The 17,911-nt window shown below is 37.5% G+C and overlaps 1 long non-coding RNA gene across 1 annotated transcript in view; it reads right to left on the bottom strand.

The window, feature by feature from the left end:
- LOC129143704 (uncharacterized) overlaps positions 1 to 9,903 on the bottom strand; it is a 475,731-nt gene extending 465,828 nt beyond the window's left edge. Inside the window, exon 1 of the long non-coding RNA XR_008547463.2 lies at positions 9,669 to 9,903. This is a non-coding gene — a long non-coding RNA (uncharacterized LOC129143704). The remainder of the gene's footprint in view (positions 1 to 9,668) is intronic.
- Between the last annotated feature and the right edge of the window lie 8,008 nt (positions 9,904 to 17,911).

Raw genomic sequence — 17,911 nt, 5'->3', positions numbered from 1 at the left:
CAAAGGGAAGGCTTCAGGTGTGCCCTAATTGGATGTTTTGACATGGGAAAACTGTATTTGTGTTATCTAGAATTGTGGTTGGTTTGGGGAGCATAGTCAGTTTTCTCTAGTTGGTGCTGAGGTGGAAATGGGCATAATGGAAAAGCTGTAAGTTGTTGTCCAAGTCCTGACATTCTGGGCCAATTGCTTTAGAGGTTGTGGTTTCTGGGCTGGTTGTTGCAGAGATTTTGGGACAGAGGTTCTACTGTTATATATGGTCTGACCATTGTTCATGGGTATGTTCTCTCTTTCATAGCTCAGCTGCTTAGCATGTGTGTGGCCCTTATGAGCACTGAACTATGTTACAGAGCTAATGAGGAACTTGAAGCTCAGGGAGAACAAGGCACAAACTTAAAGTTACATGTTTAATAAAGAGTTAAGTGTAAGAAGCAAGAGTGTTGGGTTTTGATCTAGAGCAATAGTTCTGAAAGTGCAGTTTTGGCTCCAGCAGCATGAGGTAACTTGGGAAGTTGTTAGAAATGCATATTTTGGGCTCTACCCGAGGCCTGTTGAATCTAATACTCTGGGGGTGGGGTTCAGCAATCTGTGTCTAAATAAGCCTTCCAGGTGATTGTGCTGCTTACACTTATATGAGGAGTATGAGAACTGCTGATCTAGAGCTAGGTTCATTACACTGTGAAACTTTCCAGCTAGGGAAAAAGAATTCCCTAACCCTGAATATGCTCCTCTAGATGCCAACGGTATGATGGTTAGAGTGATTTGCTTAACAAGGATTAGAAATAATCACTATGTTTTAAATGTGAGATGCTCAAGTTCTTGCAAGGGATTTGAATAAATTGAGCTTTATTAGGACTGATGAAATAAGGATACTTATATCCCTAAAGAACAGTTTAAGTTTGAACATGAAATAAATCAAAGGAAATTCTAGGCTTGGAATCTACAGATGCCATTAATTAGTAGATGAGGTGTTTGGTATTTAGATTGAGTTAGAATCTTAATTTGGGGGAAGTGACATTTGATACAGAATCCTGGCCTTGCAGAAACAGAGAAACCTTGCATGTCCCAACCACTCATTAAAAAAAAAAAAAAAAAAAAAAAGGAAAACAACACAATAAGAGGGCATCAAGTCTTTCATTCTTAATCATAGAACACCACTTCCCCATGTCACAGACTTCAGTTTCACAAAGACAGTGTATTAGATGCTTTACATAAAATTAGAGGTGATTTAATCAGAAAATGGAAGCTGTTAGTACAAGACAGAAAAAAAATTTTTAAATTGAAACATACATATCAAAATATAAGACTAAAATATATTAAAATGTTCTAATAATATAGCATTAGAATAGAAAAAATATTCTAAGGTAGGTCCACTTAATAAGTATTGAGACTTTTGCTGAAATCAATCATATCTCATAACCAGGAAAATAGTAGTAAAGCAGTAGGACTGTGATATGGCTTTGTCTCATGTGCTTTACATATGATTGATATGTAAACACACACACATATACATGTACATATAAATGTATATATACATATATATGTATTTATATGTGATATATATATATATTTATTATTATCTTTGGGTGTGTATTCTCCTGCTTTTCTCAATCAAATTATTTCCCCACAAGGTGTTAGCAATATTTCTGATAGTGGAAGCCTGTATGCCTTATTTTAAATGCTGAAAAACGTGTTTTCAACCCATCTAAAAGCCCAAAAAATTATCCAGGATATTAAACACTTTACCGCCTTATTTAGCAATCCACAAAATATTTCTGCTTAATATTATATGTTTGAATCATCATTACTTATTTAATCTATAGTTTAAAATCCCTTTAATGAATGTGTTTGCATAGTGTGTAATGATTACGTACAATATATAAAACGAATTGCAATTTTTTTTGTATTCACTTCTCAGAATGCACAGACTTTGTGAATTACAGGAGTTTTTCTAAGGATTTGACCTTTCTACATTCCTGGATTCACTTACACTAACCGTTTTATATTTTATATAACACCGTAGGGAAGATGATAGTGTCACCTTTGTCAACAACTTGACCTCAATACACAACCCAAGACATTATTCTAATCAGGGAATAGCTGAGAAACTACTGCAAAACCATCTATATCCTCCCATCCAATTCATGCCCAACTCATTCAGTTTTACTGGCCCACACAAGCATACTCCTTAGAGTAGGGTTTGGATTTTAGAATCAGATGTTTAATTTTGTGTAAAATATTTATTCAAGTCTTTATATTCCAAACTTTAAATTCAAAGAACATGTATCCTTTCAGTTGGAGAGGGAGAGAAAAAAAGAACACATACATATATGTTGTATACACACATGGATATTTGTGTATATATCCCATGTATGTATGTGTGCACATGTATGTCCATTTATATGTACATTTAAGGATATATGTATATATACACAGATGTTCATGGTTTCTATTTGTAGATTACATAATGAGATAAATAGTAAATAAATATGTGATTGTACATTATCTTTACAAGGTACCACCTTTAATATGCTAGACAAAGTAAGGAGTCAGTGAAAATAATTCCCTTAAAAAGATTACAGTTTAATTAGGAGAGAGAGAATATAAACAGACAAGATATCTGACATAAATATTTAATTATCAAATAAAGAGATAAATACATTATACCAACACACTGGAAATAATATAAATCTTAACAACTAATAAAGTACAGCAATAAATGTATTAACATTGTATTATGGTGTTATAGCAACACCAGGAAGGGATCCTTTGCACAATAATTGAAGATGTTAGTGAAAGTTGCATGATGAAGGCAATGCATGAACAAAAAGGAATGAGGCATATGGAGAAGATAAAGAAATCTTCAACAGAAAGAGAAGTATACAGAAAAGATAGAGACAAGAGAAAGATGAACCACAGAAAATGTAGGTAATTGGTAAATCAGGATTTCTAAAGCATAGACTACGAGGCAGGGAGTGTCAAATGATGCATTGCTGAGGTAGAAAAAGGTCTGTTTATAGTGAATCTTATATCTATTTTAACACAATGAGTCATATCTATTTGATCATGCTCTGTTGGTGGCAATAAATCTTTGGAGAGAAGAGGACCAGTTGAAAAGACAGTGTAGTGATTCCTGTGAAGAGTTTCAAGATTCAGAACTAAGGAAATGGAAGTAGGGGCATTGTGTAAGGAGAAAAGTTCAAAAAACATTTAGAAGGAAAGTCACTAGGACTTGACACATATGTATATGTGTACATGAGGGGAAGGGTTAATGGCTGACAAAAGGCCCCCAGATTTCTAGGAGAATATTGATAATGTAAGAGAAGAAACTAGTTTGAGAGGGGAAGGATGAGTTGATTTCAAAACTATATCTAGTTTCAAATAAGAAATAGATGAGCCCTTCAAGACAATGTCTTGTGTCCAAAAGTCCAGTTTGGAAATTTAATTATTTAGTAATGAGAGACAAAAATCCTGAGGGGAAACCCTAGTTGTTTCACTCTCTTGGCAGGCTAACTATGGGCAAGTGGTTTAGTTTCTCTCAGCCTTACTAAGATTTTCCCCCATAAAATGAAGTACAATTTGTTGTCCTCTTGTAAAGATAAAATGAGATCATTTCTATGAAAGTGTTACTTAAACTCTATGTTTTCCAAGAGTAAAGCCATGTTATCACCAGATTAAACAAGGCTCTGGCAGCTACGTCCCAAATTAATATTTGTTGGTCTCGCTAATTTATCAGTGGATGTATATGTAACCTTTAGGATAGGCTAAACTAAGGCAAAAAATGGCTTCAACATCAGATATGTTCCCTTAAACAGAAAAGGCAGATAACCACAAAGTAAAATATCTTTTAAGACCATGGAACTTAATTAGTAAGTCTACTTTGGGAATAGTAGAATATCCTGGTAGACCAATGTGTCTTCTACTGCATGAAAACCTAGGCCTACTATAAAAAAAATACTGGAAGAAAACTGGGACTAATATATAAAAATTAAGATTCTGAAACAAAGGAAAGGCAGGAGTACTTATAGCAGATATTCAGAGACAGCAGATGAGTATGGCAGATACTCATAAAAATATTTCCATATGGCGGATACTGACACTATGACTAAGATGTTCCTGGAAAACCTATTTGCTATTATTAAAAAAAGACTTTTGATTGTAAGCTATCCTTTCATTGTTCTCTGACAATGCCCAAAAAGAAAACATCTTAACATTCATGAAAGTAAAGCCCATAAAGCACAAGAAGTTTCAGCATGTCCTTTGGGGAATGAGCAAGAAGCTCATTTCTCTTCTCTTCTCTTTCTCTATCAAGTCACTGATGGAAGAGAAACCTCCATTCCAGGCCATGAATTATGGTAGGAAGAGTGACAGGACCAGTGGCAACTGTGAATAGAGTAGGGAGCAAGAGCCACATTCTGAAGCTATTCAACAGCAAAAGAGAAAATCGCTAGACAGTCTAGGTGAAGAGTAACAGTGAAGAGTAGCTGCCAGAGCCTTGTTTAATCTGATGATAACATGGCTTTACTCTTGGAAAAAATAGAGTTTCAAGTGAAGAGAATAAAGTGTAGGAAAAGGCAATAAAGAGGGTTGGGCGTTCCAGTGATATTGTGAGAGACAGGCTGAGGGTAAAATTACAATCCACATGCTCGATTGCACTCCTTTCATTCTCAATAAAGTAGTTCTATTACATATATATTGACAATTGTTCCCAAATTGACACATTCCAAATGAGTAGAAATACCTTCCATTTGTTTTGAAAGCACATGACACAAAAATGACCACATGAGAATTCAGATCTTCTAGTTCTAATGAATGAAGAAAATTCAGAAATATCTCCTGATGAGGCAATTGAACTCTGTTATTACAAACATGAGTGGCTTATGCCTGTAATCCTAGCATTTTGAGGGTCCAAAGTGGGAGGATTGCTTGAGCCCAGGAGGTCAAAATCAACCTGGGCAACACAGTGAGACCTCATCTCTACAAAAAATTTTAAAACATAAGCCAGGCATGGTGGTGCATACATATGTACATTTAAGGACATATAGTATATATACACAGGTTTTCATGGTTTCTATTTGTAGATTACATAATGAGGTAGATAAATAGTAAAAAAAATATGATTGTACATTATCTCTACAAGGAACCACCTTTAATGTGCTAGACAAATGCGCTAGTCCCAGCTACAGGGGAGGTGGAGGCAGGAAGATCCTTTGAGTCTGAGAGTTTGAGGCTCAACTGCAGTGAACTGATTGCACCACTGTACTTGAGCCTAGGCAACAGAGCCAGACCTCATCTCAGAAATAAATAAATAAATAAATAGTAAGTGTATTATTCATTTGGTTTCCAACTCTCTTAGGAATTAACATGCTATGGAAGAACAAACATTTGTTCTCTATATAATATCTGCAATATGGGCACAAGTAATGATGTAGGGGTAAAAATATGATTATTTTTTCTCACTACATATTTATCCTACCCGTCCTCCTCTTTACCATACTTCAAGCCAAATGTCAAATGGGAATGCTACTTGCTAGCAATGGGATCTTTGCATTCAAATGTGTCTAGTTTATCTTGGTTTCCAGACTTGTCCAGTATAGGAAAAGAGATCTTTATTCCCAGATAAAGAGAAATGCCAGTTCAAAGAAAGAGAAAAAACAAGTGGAAAGGAAATGATAATAAATGATACAATGGAAGAACACTATTTTGAATTGAACTTGCAAATTAATATTCAAAAGCGTGAATCATGTTCTATGTAGAAAGAAAATAAAATGAATATGTAACAGTTTTGATAAATTCAAATGCTTTAATAAAATTACTTTTTAATAAAATAAACTTATGGTCCAATAAAGACATATAGTTCCTTCATATTATTAAATAAAAAAAATCTTAAATTAAGGATCAGAATGATACTTAATGGTAAATCACTAGGATATTAATTAAATACAATAAAAGAATAGAAAGAATACTACAATCACCACTGTAACTGAAGTGAGTTGGCATTGCTATTGCAAAGGCAACAATAGCATCATTGATCAGAATGGAGGAGTTCAAATCATAATTTTCTGCAGTGGATAAAATTTTTGACTAAGAGTAATATCTGTAAAACAATGGCAGAATTCAGAAAATTTTCAATAATATATTTTATTGTTTTAAATTGATAATTTTCGAACATTATGTTGAAAATATCTGATATATAATGAAAATGGGCAAAAATTAAAAACCAAGAAATGTTTTTAATTTTGAGAAATATGAGAAATACAACACTTTAATCAATATAAATATTAGAAAAGTAAATGGAGAGATAATGTTCTTGCACAGGAAGACAATATACTAAAAGTGGCATTTTTTCAAAATAATGTATATATTTAACAAAATTAAAAAACATTTTGTTTTACATTGTTTTTAAATTAAGTTCATATGGACTTACATATATGGAAAAAAAATTTTTAACTTAAAAAGAGAGAAAAAGGAGAGATCGGCCTGTTACAGAAACAGGGTATAAAGTGACAAAAATTTAAATTATGTTGTAGTAGCAGAGAAATAGGCACTTAATGGGGTATATAAGAAAACACTAATGTGTAAAAACTAAATTATATAATAAAGGTGGTAGTCAAATTAATAAAAGTTAAAAATGTTATTTTATAAATGATATATGGAAATGTGACTGTTTATTTAAAAAATATTAGGTGCCTAAATCATACCATATTTAAAAATTAATTGTGGATTCATTATATTTTTATTTTTTGAAATTTAATAATGTACCAAAACTATGAAAGATTATTTATACAACTTTGATCTTTAGAATCATATCAAATAACTTTGTTTTTAAATTCTGTATAAAATACATTAATATTAGAAAAATTATAAAGCAAGCATATTTATTTGAAACTAAAACATGTGGATATATAAAAAATACTTGCATATATACATGTATATATGTATAATACATGTACATATACATGTTATATATATGCATGTATATATGTATTTATATATAAAAACATGTATCAAGCATATCTATATACCACTCAATTCACCAGTTGCCAGAAGTATGATCATTCACCTTAAGATTAGCAAAGATCAAATTTCACATTGCATGCCTGTATCAAAATATCTCGGGTAACCCATAAATATATACACCTACTATGTACCCACAAATTTTTTTAAGTTTTTTAAAAATTAATAATTTTAAAGGAATATAATGAAAGATGTAAAGGAAAGAGACCCCTAAAGAAAATAAAAATTGGTATTTTTTCTGGATGGCCATTAATGCTAACTAGCAAGAGATTTAAAAGAGATAAGATTTGAAACCTTGATGTGACTTTAAAAAAAAGGAAAATAATTTGACAAATGCATAGTGAAATTACAATAGTAAAAAAAAATAGAAATAACCAAAAGGGCTGGTATAGTAGATTGGTGCAATGATTGATGGATTATGGGCCAGGTGCAGTGGCTTATGTCTAATCCAGCACTTTGGGAAGCCTAGGCAGGAAGACTGCCTGAGCCCAGGTGTCTGAGACCAGCCTGGGCAACGTAATGAGATTCTGTCTCTACAATAAATAAATAAATGAGAATTATGGATTACGGTTTACCAACACAAATAAATACTCTTGAATCTTGTATAAAATTAATGACCTAGAGGAATATATAAAACTAACAGTAAACAAACCCATTTGGTTCTGTGGCAAATGTATACACAGCCTTAGAAAGACTCCTCTTCTGTAAAGCGTGCAGTAAATAGGTAGGTACTGGTAAGATAATTTAAGAAGTCATGATAGTTTAAAGAGGGAATATAGCAAACAATAATACATATTTTTGAGACATTTTGTTTACATTTAAAAAATTGTATGAATGTTCATTTTGTCAATATTTTTATTGCCAAGGTTTTGTCACTGAATATCATCCCTCCTCAACTGGAGTATCTGTTTTCTTTCTCCCCTAAACAATGTAAAGGTCAGAATGCTAGGAGACAAGTGATTCTGATTAAGAAAGTTGAGCAACGTTTTAAAAGGCTGCAGATTATATTACCATTCCAGGTGAGCAGCAGTCCCCTTTCCTGTAAGGGAATTACACATCCACCATCCTCTCACCTATACACACCCTCCAACCACAACCCAGAGTTCTGTCCCTCAAGAGGCCTTCTTCTGGGAGAAGCACGTTTGGCAGCTTGCACTACACCCTGACACACTCATGACATGGGACAGGAGGTGTCAGAGCTGAATGAAAGCTTTTTTTTTTTTTTTTTTTCTAGACGGAGTCTCGCTCTGTGTCCCAGGCTGGAGTGCAGTGGCGCGATCTCGGCTCACTGCAAGCTCCGCCTCCCGGGTTCACGCCATTCTCCTGCCTCAGCCTCCCGAGTACGCGGGACCACAGGCGCCTGCCATCATGCCCGGCTATTTTTTTTTTTTTTGTATTTTTAGTAGAGACGGGGTTTCACCATGTTAGCCAGGATGGTCTTGATGTCCTGACCTCGTGACCCGCCCGCCTCGGCCTCCCAAAGTGCGAATGAAAGCTTTAAGAGGGCTGCTTGTTTCTGGCAGCTCTCAGGTTCTTCCTGTCTGCCTCAGAAATGGCATATTCCACATACGGGCTGCATCTTCAGTCTGGACTCATCCTCTTCAAGATGAGACGGGTGGAGCAGAGCTGCCACAACCTCCGGTGATTTCCACACAACGTAAGTGAAAAACTATTGTTAAAAGACACTAAAATGTGGGGGTAGTTTTTATCTCGGCATAACCCAGTGGAAGCTAATTAATGCAGGTCTAATTACCAAGGTGTGGGCAGAGGAGAGGGAAACCAAACTGAGGAGCGTACTGCCCATAGGCCAGACAGTGGTGGACGCCAGGGCTCAGAAACGGAGCTGTGGGGACTGGGCTGCCAGAGCAGTGTTTGAGGGGTGCAGCCAGTTGTCCTCCCGTCATCTCCCCAGCAGCTTCACAAGTAGGAGTCTCAGTAACGAATGAAGAGTTTTGCTTTCACTGACTGGTTGTTTTACATTATGTAATGGGCTCTGTGAATTATTGCAGAGTTCGTACTGCCTTTTTTATCTTTGAATAAACCTGTTTCAAGATGGTGTCAGAAGGACAGCCGAACACTCAAGTGGGAGGGAGGGGTAAACTAAAACTTCATTACTTTAAGCAAATAGCAATAGAAAATTAGCCTTATAACAAGAGAAAACAAAATGTAACCAAAGCTCAGTAAAATGTAACCGGAAGCTCATAATACCACAGGAAGCCCTATCACGGGAGTCTGAAGGGAGATGCCCAGGAGCCTGCAGTCCAAGTTGTAAGCAAGGCCAGGCGCGGTGGCTCACGCCTATAATCTCAACACTTTGGGAGGCCCCGGGGGGCGGATCACCTTAGGGTCGGGAGTTCGAGACCAGACTGGTCAACATAGTTCACTCTACTAAAAATACAAAAATTAGCCGGGTGTGGTGGCGCATGCCTGTAATCCCAGCTACTTGGGAAGCTGAGACAGGAGAATTGCTGGAACCCGGAGGCGGAGACTGCAGTGAGCCGAGATTGCACCACTGCCCTCCAGCCTGGGTGACAGAGTGAGACTCCATCTCGAAAAAAAAAAGAAAAAAAAAGTGAGCAAATATCACAGCAAAAGCAGTCTTAAGTAGGTATAAAAGAACTAACAATAGAAGACAACATGTAACCAAAGCTCACCAGACCGCAGGAAGAATCATCACCGGAGTCGGAAGGCGGACGGCCGGGGTCCTGCAGCTGGAGCTGGGGCAGCCCCCAGCACACGACCACAGCAGCCTTCAGCAACTCCTTCGTGTAAGCTCCTTTTATTAAGTCCAGTTGTTACTTTGAGCACCGTCTGTTGTTTGCTCAGGAGGGCCATTCCGAGCAAGCAACATTGAAACGATCGCTCCGGGAGCGGTGTTCCGGGAGCAGCGTTCCGAAACGTACTCCAGCACTTGAACAATCGTTCCGGGGGAGTGTCCCAGGACATGTTCCAGGACTTGAGTTAATTTCTGGACTTTCAGCCAAATCTTACGCAAGCCGTTTACCTTTTCACCTCAGGTGGCTCTGCCTCTTACAGATGGGGGCATATTTTAAAATGGCGTTAGTGTGACCAATTTTTCTCTTCCTACAAAACCTTAGAGAAAAATCTGAAACTAGCTTACCCTCAAAATATATAAAGAAAATTTAGGGTTTGTATTTTTATATTAGCATCATTCCTGTATTCATTTGTTGTTCCAGCCTTTCTATTGTTTATATTTTTTTCTTTTTAAAAATTATTATATACAAGCATGCATTGTTTAAGGTAGATATAAGCTTCATAATGGACTTAAAGTGTGTTTTATAACAAGTGATGTATATGAACATATGAACACATGAAAAATAAAGTATGTGATTATGGAGCACTTTACTATAAGACACACATACTTTTACGTCACACAATGGATACTCCATAATCACATACTCCCAGTAGGTAGGACTGTAGGTGAGAGCCACCATGCTGGGCTTTATATATATTTAATGCTTTCAAAAGCCCTGAGATCAATGTTATTATACAAATATATCAGATGAGGAAATCAATTCTTATAGATGTTAACCAGCTTGTCCAAGATGGTGGCCACCAAGCAGGTGGCAGAAACGGAGAAGACTCAAGGATTTGTGATTCCAAAAGTTCTCTCTTACCATGAGGATTCTTAATTGTCCAACTCTTTACTATATATGTGAAGCTGATTATGATTGAAGGTCAGTGGTGGTAATAACCTCATGTAACGACAACTAAGAGCAATCAGGTACCTTTGAATATGTTATATTTTTCTCTAGTCTATGCCAATTTGTGCCTTTAAATTAAAGCTCTTTAACGTCACAGGTAACCCATCACAAAACCAAATATTCTTGGGTACCCCTAACATGTTTTCCCAAGTGCTTTGATCACAAAGTTTCAAAGCCATGCCAAGTTTTCCTCTGATTGCATGGCATGAAGCCCTTAGTAGCTTTTATTTTTGTGTTTTGCAAATAAACAAATTCCTGGAACAGGAAAGCAAATCAAAGATGAAAGCCCATTTGTAAGAATGCCAAAACAACTTGTTGTTTATCCTTGTTCCTATCACTCTTCTTTTAATTCTTCACAGATAGAAACAATGACATTGACTGGAAGTAATTTATGCAGAATATTAGATAGAAATAACAAGCAGATAGATGGCTTTGCAGAACAAATGTATAAATCTTCATAAGTCTAATGCTTGATTGATCTCAACCAAATTATTAGCTAGCATAAATTGAGTTTACAAATGTCAGGCATTTTACTGAGCATTATATACATTGTATACATTATTTGATCATGTTTACAGAAACAGTGCAAAGCAGTTACCATTGTTGTTAGCATTTTACAGATGAGGAAACAGAGTGGGACATAAATCATTTTCTGTCCAAAATAATGCAACTAGGAATTGGCATTGTCAGAACTCAAGCACAGACAGTATGTCAGAATTTATATTATTATGACATCCAGCTCATCTGTACTCGAACTGAGACACTATCACTCTGTTCTCACACTGCTATAAAGATACTATCTGAAACTGGGTAATTTGTAAAGGAAAGAGGTTTAATTGATTCACAGTTCCCCATGGCTGGGGAGGCCTCAGGAAACTTTCACTTATGGTAGAAAGTGAAGGGGAAGCAAGGCACATTTTACATGGTGTCAGGAGAGAGAGAGTGAGAAGGGGGAAGCACCAGATATTTATCAAACAACCAGATCTCATGAAAACTCACTATCATGAGAACATCATGGGGGAAATCTGCCCCCTTGATGCAATCACCTCCCACCAGCTGCCTCCTTTGACACATGGGGATTACAATTTGAGATGAGATTTGAGTGGGAACACAGAACCAAATTATGTCAAACACCTTATTGAGACACATATGTAACCCAGAGGACATATTATTGTCTCAGAAGGGAGTGAATTAAATAATGTGTTTAGTACCTCTACTTTTCCATTGTTTTTTTTTCAAAATTTCGGTCTTAGAAAATTCAACGGTATTCTGTTTTTAATTAGCTTAGTACATCTATCATTTCCTTCATTTCATTTCCTTTCCAAGGCATATGATTAAATTTATCATTTCTACAACTGTTAATATAGATCTAGATTTCTTTAGATTCCTGATGTGTCAGTTAAAATTAAAAGTCTTCCTCATCCACTTTTCCAGTGATTAGTCCTGATATCTTGAACTATCATCCTCCTTTATGTGCTTTGCCATAGAAATTTATTCAGAAGTGAGTCAACAGTGGAAGACTGAAAACTTTCATTGGATGGTTTTGGAAACAATCTCTCTCTCTCTCTCTCTCCTCTCTCCTCTCTCTTTTTCTCTACTGAGAACACTTACTCTCAGTTGATGCTGTTAACCATCTTACAAACACAAAGATAAAAATAAAAACAGTAATCAAGACAGTCTGGTATTGATAAAAGAAAAGATTAATAGATCAATGGAACAATACAGAGCCCAGAAATATGCCCACATACATACAGTTGACCACTGAACACCATGGGTTTGAACTGTGTGGATCTGTTTATATATGAACTTTTTCTGCCTCTGCTACCCCTGAGAGAGCAAAACCAAACCCTCCTCTTCCTCCTCCATCTCAGCCATCTCAATGTGAAGATGATGAGAATGAAAACCTTTATGATGATCCACTTTAACTTAATGAAAAATAAATATATTTTCTTTTTCTTATGATTTTCTTATAATTTACTTTTCTCTAGCTTACTTTATTGTAATATTGTAATACGCATATCATGCATATAACATACAAAATATGTGTTAATCAACTGTTTATGTTGTCAGTCAGGCTTCTGTTCAACAGTAAGCCATTAGTAGTTAAGTTTTGAGGAGTCAAAAGTTACAAGTGGATTTTTCATTCCATGGAGGTTAGCAACTGTCATGAGAGGGACCCAGTGAGAGGTAATTGAAACATAAGGGCAGTTACCCTCATGTTATTCTCATGATAATGAGTTCTTTCAAGATCTGATGGTTTTATAAGGGATTTTTTCTTCTTTGCCTGACACTTCTCTTTCCTGCCGCCCTGTGAAGAAGAACATGTTTACTTCCCCTTCCACCACGATTGTAAGTTTCTGGAGACCTCCCCAGCTATGCAGAACTGTGAGTCAATTAAACATCTTTCTTTTCTGTTTTTTTTTTTTTTTTTTTTTTTTTTGAGACAGAGTCTTGCTCTGTCACCCAGGATGCAGTGCAGTGGCACCATCCTGGCTCACTGCAAGCTCCACCTACGGGGTTTACACCATTTTCCCATCTCAGTCTCCTGAGTAGCTGGGACTGCAGATACCCGCCACCAAGGCTGGCTAATTTTATTTTTGTATTTTTAGTAGAGACGGGGTTTCACCATGTAGCCAGGATGCTCTCAATCTCCTGACCTCATGATCCGCCCGCCTCAGCCTCCCAAAGTGCTCAGATTAGAGGCATGAGCCACTGTGCCAGGCCAACATCTTTTCTTTATAAATTACTCAGTCTTGGGTTTGCCTTATAGCAACATGAGAATAAACTGATGCAGTAAATTCATACCAGGAATGGGGTGCTGCTATAAAGATACCCGAAAATGTGCATGTGACTTTGGAACTGGGTAACAGGTTGAGGTTGGAACATTTTGGAAGGCTCAGAAGAAGATAAGAAAATGTGGGAAAATTTGGAACTTTCTAGAGACTTGGAGGGCTCAGAAGACAGGAAGATGTGGGAAACTTTGGAACTTCCTAGAGTCTTCTTGAGTAGCTTTGACCGAAATGATCAGAGTAATATGGACACTGAGGTCCAGGCTAAGGGGTCTCAGATGGAGATAAGGAACTTGTTGGGAACTGGAGTAAAGGTCACTCTTGCTATGCAAAGAGACTGGTGGCATTTTGCCACTACCCTAGAGATCTGTGGAACTTTGAACTTGGGAGAGATGATTTAAGGTATCTGGCAGAAGAAATGTCTACAGGGAAAGCCTTAGAGAAAGTAGACCATAAAAGTCTGGAAACTTTGAAACCTAATGATGTGTTGGAAAAGAAAACCCCATTTCGGAGAGAAATTGAAGCTGGCTACACAAATTTGCATAAGTAATGAGGAGCTGAATGTTAATCACCAAGACAGTGGGGAAAATGTCTCTATGGCATGTCAGAGACTTTTGTAGCAGCGCCTTCCATCACAGGCCCAGAGGCCTAGGAGGGAAAAATTATTTCATGGGCCAAGCCCAGGGTCCCCCTGCTCTGTGCAGCCATGTGACATGGTGCCCTAAATCCCAGGTGCTTCAGCTCCAACGGTGGCTAAAAGGGACCAATTTACAGCTTAGGCCATTACTTCAGAGGGTGCAATCCCCAAGCATGGGCAGTGTGCACATGGTGTTGGGCCTGCAGGTACACGGAAGTCAATAATTGAGGTTTGGGATTTCAGGGGGTGTATGAAAATGCCTGAATGACTAGGCAGAAGTTTGCTGCAGCAGCAGGGCCCTCATGAAAATCCTCTGCTAGGGCAGAGTGGAAGGGAAATGTGGCGTTGGGGCCACCACACAGAGTCCCTAATAGGGCACAGCCTAGTGGAGCAGTGAGAAGAGGGCCACTGTCTTCCAGACCCCACAATGGTAGTAGATCCACCGACAGTTTGCACTATGCACCTGGAAAAGCCACAGACACTCAACATCGGCTCAAGAAAGCAGGCGGGAGGGGGGCTGTACCCTGCAAAGCCGCAAGGGCAGAGATGCCCAAGGCCATGGGAGCCCACCTCTTGCATCAATGTGCCCTGGATGTGAGACATGGAGTCAAAGGAAATCATTTTGGCATGTTAAGGCTTAATGACTGCCTTCTTGGATTTCAGACTTGCATGGCACCTGCAGGCCCTTTGTTTTGGCCAATTTCTCCCTTTTGGATCAGGTGTATTTACTCAATGCCTGTAACCCCACTGTATCTACGTATTTACTAACATGCTTTTGATTTTACATGCTCATAGGCAGAAGCGACTTGCTTGTCTCAGTTGCAACTTTGGATATGGAATTTTGTGTTGATGCTGGAATGAGTTAAGACTTTGGGAGACTGTTGAAAGGCCATGATTGTGTTTGAAATGGGAGGACATGAGATTTAGGTGGGACCAGGGATGGAATGATATGGTTTGGCCATGTCCCCACCCAAGTCTTACCTTGAATTTAGTTCCTATAATGCCCATATGTCATGGGAGGGATCCAGTGGAAGGAATTGAATCATGGAGGCAATTACCTTCATGTGTTCTCGTGATGGTGTGTTCTCATGAGATCTAACGGTTTTATAATGGTCTTTTCCCCCTTTGCTCAGCACTTCTCTCTCCTGCTGCCCTGTAAAGAAGTATGTGTTTTCTTCCCCTTTCATCCCTATTATAAGTTTCCTGAGACCTCCCCAGCCATATGGAATTGTGAGCCAATTAAACCTCTTTCCTTTATTACATGGTCTTGGATATGTTCTTAGAGCAGTGTGAGAATGGACTAATACAGTGACCCTAACCTCTGTGTTCTTCAAGGATCAGTTGTATAGTCAATTTGTCTTTTACAAAGTATCAAAGGAAATACAATGAAGCCAAGATTGTCTTTCCAAGAAGTGGTGCTAGCACCACTGGACATCCACAGGGGGAAGAAAAAGGATCCAAGCAGAGACCTTACATATTTCACAGAAAGTATCTTAAAATGAATCATAGTGTAATCCCAGCACTTTGGGAGGCTGGGGCGGGCGGATCACGAGGCCAGGAGATCGAGACCATCCTGGCGAACACGATGAAACCCCGTCTCTACCAAAAATACAAAAAATTAGCCGGGTGTGGTAGCAGGCGCCTGTAGTCCCAGCTACTCGGGAGGCTGAGGCAGGAGAATGGTGTGAACCCGGGAGGCGGAGCTTGCAGTGAGCCGAGATCGTGCCACTGCACTCCAGCCTGGGCGACAATGTGAGACTCCGTCTCAAAAAAAAAAAAAAAAAAAAAAAAAAAAAAAAAAAGACAATCATAGACCAAAATGTAAAATGCAAAACTGTAAAACTCTTGGAAGATAACTAGTGGAGAAATCTAAGTAACATTGAGTGTAGCAATGACTTTTTAGATACGACACCAAAAACACAATTTATGAAGCAAATAATTGGTAAGTTGGACTTCATTACAATTTAAAGGTTCTGCTCCATAAAAATCACTGTCAAGAGAATAAAGAGACAAACCACAAACTTGGAGAAAAGATGTGCAAAAGATACATCTGATAAAGGAGTGTTATCCAAACAATAAGGATCTCTTAAAACTCAACAATAAGAAAACAGGCAACTTGATTAAAAAATAGGCCAAAGGCCAGGCATGGTGGCTCACGCCTGTAATCCCAGCACTTCGGGAGGCCAAGGCGGGCGGATCACGAGGTCAGGAGATCGAGAGCATCCTGGCTAACACGGTGAAACCCCGTCTCTACTAAAAGTACAAAAATTAGTTGGGCGTGTTGGCACGCGCCTGTAGTCCCAGCTACTCAGAAAGCTGAGGCAGGAGAATTGCTTGAACCCGGGAGGCGGAGGTTGCAGTGAGCGGAGATTGTGCCACTGCACTCCAGCCTGGCGACACAGTGAGACTCCGTTTCAAAAAAAAAAAAAAGTAGGCCAAAGACCTTAACAAACATCTCACCAAATAAGGTAAACAAATAGCAAAGAACCACATGAATACATGCTCCACATCATATTTGATAAGGAAAATGCAAATTGAAATAACAGTGAAATACAAGTTGGAAGTGGGAGGTAAGGATGAATAGTTGGAGAAAAGGGGATTTTTAGGTCAGTGAAAATACTCTGAAAGAAACTATAATAGTGAATAAATGTCATTATACATTTGTACAAATCCGTAGGATGTTCAACACTCAAGAGTTAATGCTAACTTAAATGATAGACTTTGGATGATTATGATGTATCACCTAAAATATATCATGTATATTATGATGTATCATATGTAAAATATCATATGTAGAACACCTTGTAGTGTGCCAGTTGCTAAACAAATAAATATCACATTTAATGGATGAAAAGCAATTCCATCTCCAGTAATCTCCTCCCAACTAAGTCCACCTGGCTCCAGACATGTCCTTTCTTGTGGCATGGATTTTGACACTAAAAAGTCATATTGGTTTATATTTTTCCTTTGATAGTATTTTCAAGGACTAAGCTTCTTTTGTCTCTAGTAAAATAGTATTCTTTTTGAGAGGAACTTGGCTTTCCCTGTACTGTAAGCTTTCATGGCACTCAAAGCAAAGTTCTTTATAGAGAAATAACTTGATAAATCACTGTTTCTTTACAAATAAATGTATAATGTGAGAATACTGCACACAAGAGTAAAGCAAGCTCTAAGAGACATTCAGAAAAATACCTTTTTTACCCAGTGTTATTAATTACTCTCGAGTTTACTAACTGTCATGCCCATGAAATCCTGTTGTTAACTTGAGATTTCCTAGTCATTGTGAAATTATAGAGGAAAAAGAAGAAATATATTTTCAGCAATGACTGTGCACTGGGCACTGGTATATGCCATAATATATTTGACATGTTTTAACTCCCAGAACATTAATTCTTTATTTCTTCATTTACACAATCATTCAACAGATATTTATGAGCCAAAGACATTGTGCTAGACCCTGATAAACTGCTGTCTGTATGGTGCCATGTTATTTAAATTAGCAAGTCATTATGTGATCATTATTGTATAATTATTGTTTCTATTTACATAAAGAAAGAAATTAAGTCATTTGCACCTTGTCATACAAACCATACATGGTAAACTATTTCTTTTTTGCACTGAAAAAGCAAACTCTCAAATTTATGCATTCATTTATTTATTATTGATACACAGTGTTCATACATATTTATGGAGCACATGTAATATTTTGTTACATACATAGTATGTGTAATGATCAAGTCAGGATA

Source organism: Pan troglodytes, chromosome 3 (genome assembly GCF_028858775.2).
Source record: "Pan troglodytes isolate AG18354 chromosome 3, NHGRI_mPanTro3-v2.0_pri, whole genome shotgun sequence".
NCBI lineage: Eukaryota > Metazoa > Chordata > Mammalia > Primates > Hominidae > Pan > Pan troglodytes.
Note: the sequence above shows the minus strand (reverse complement) of the source record. Positions and strands in the feature narration are given on the sequence as shown.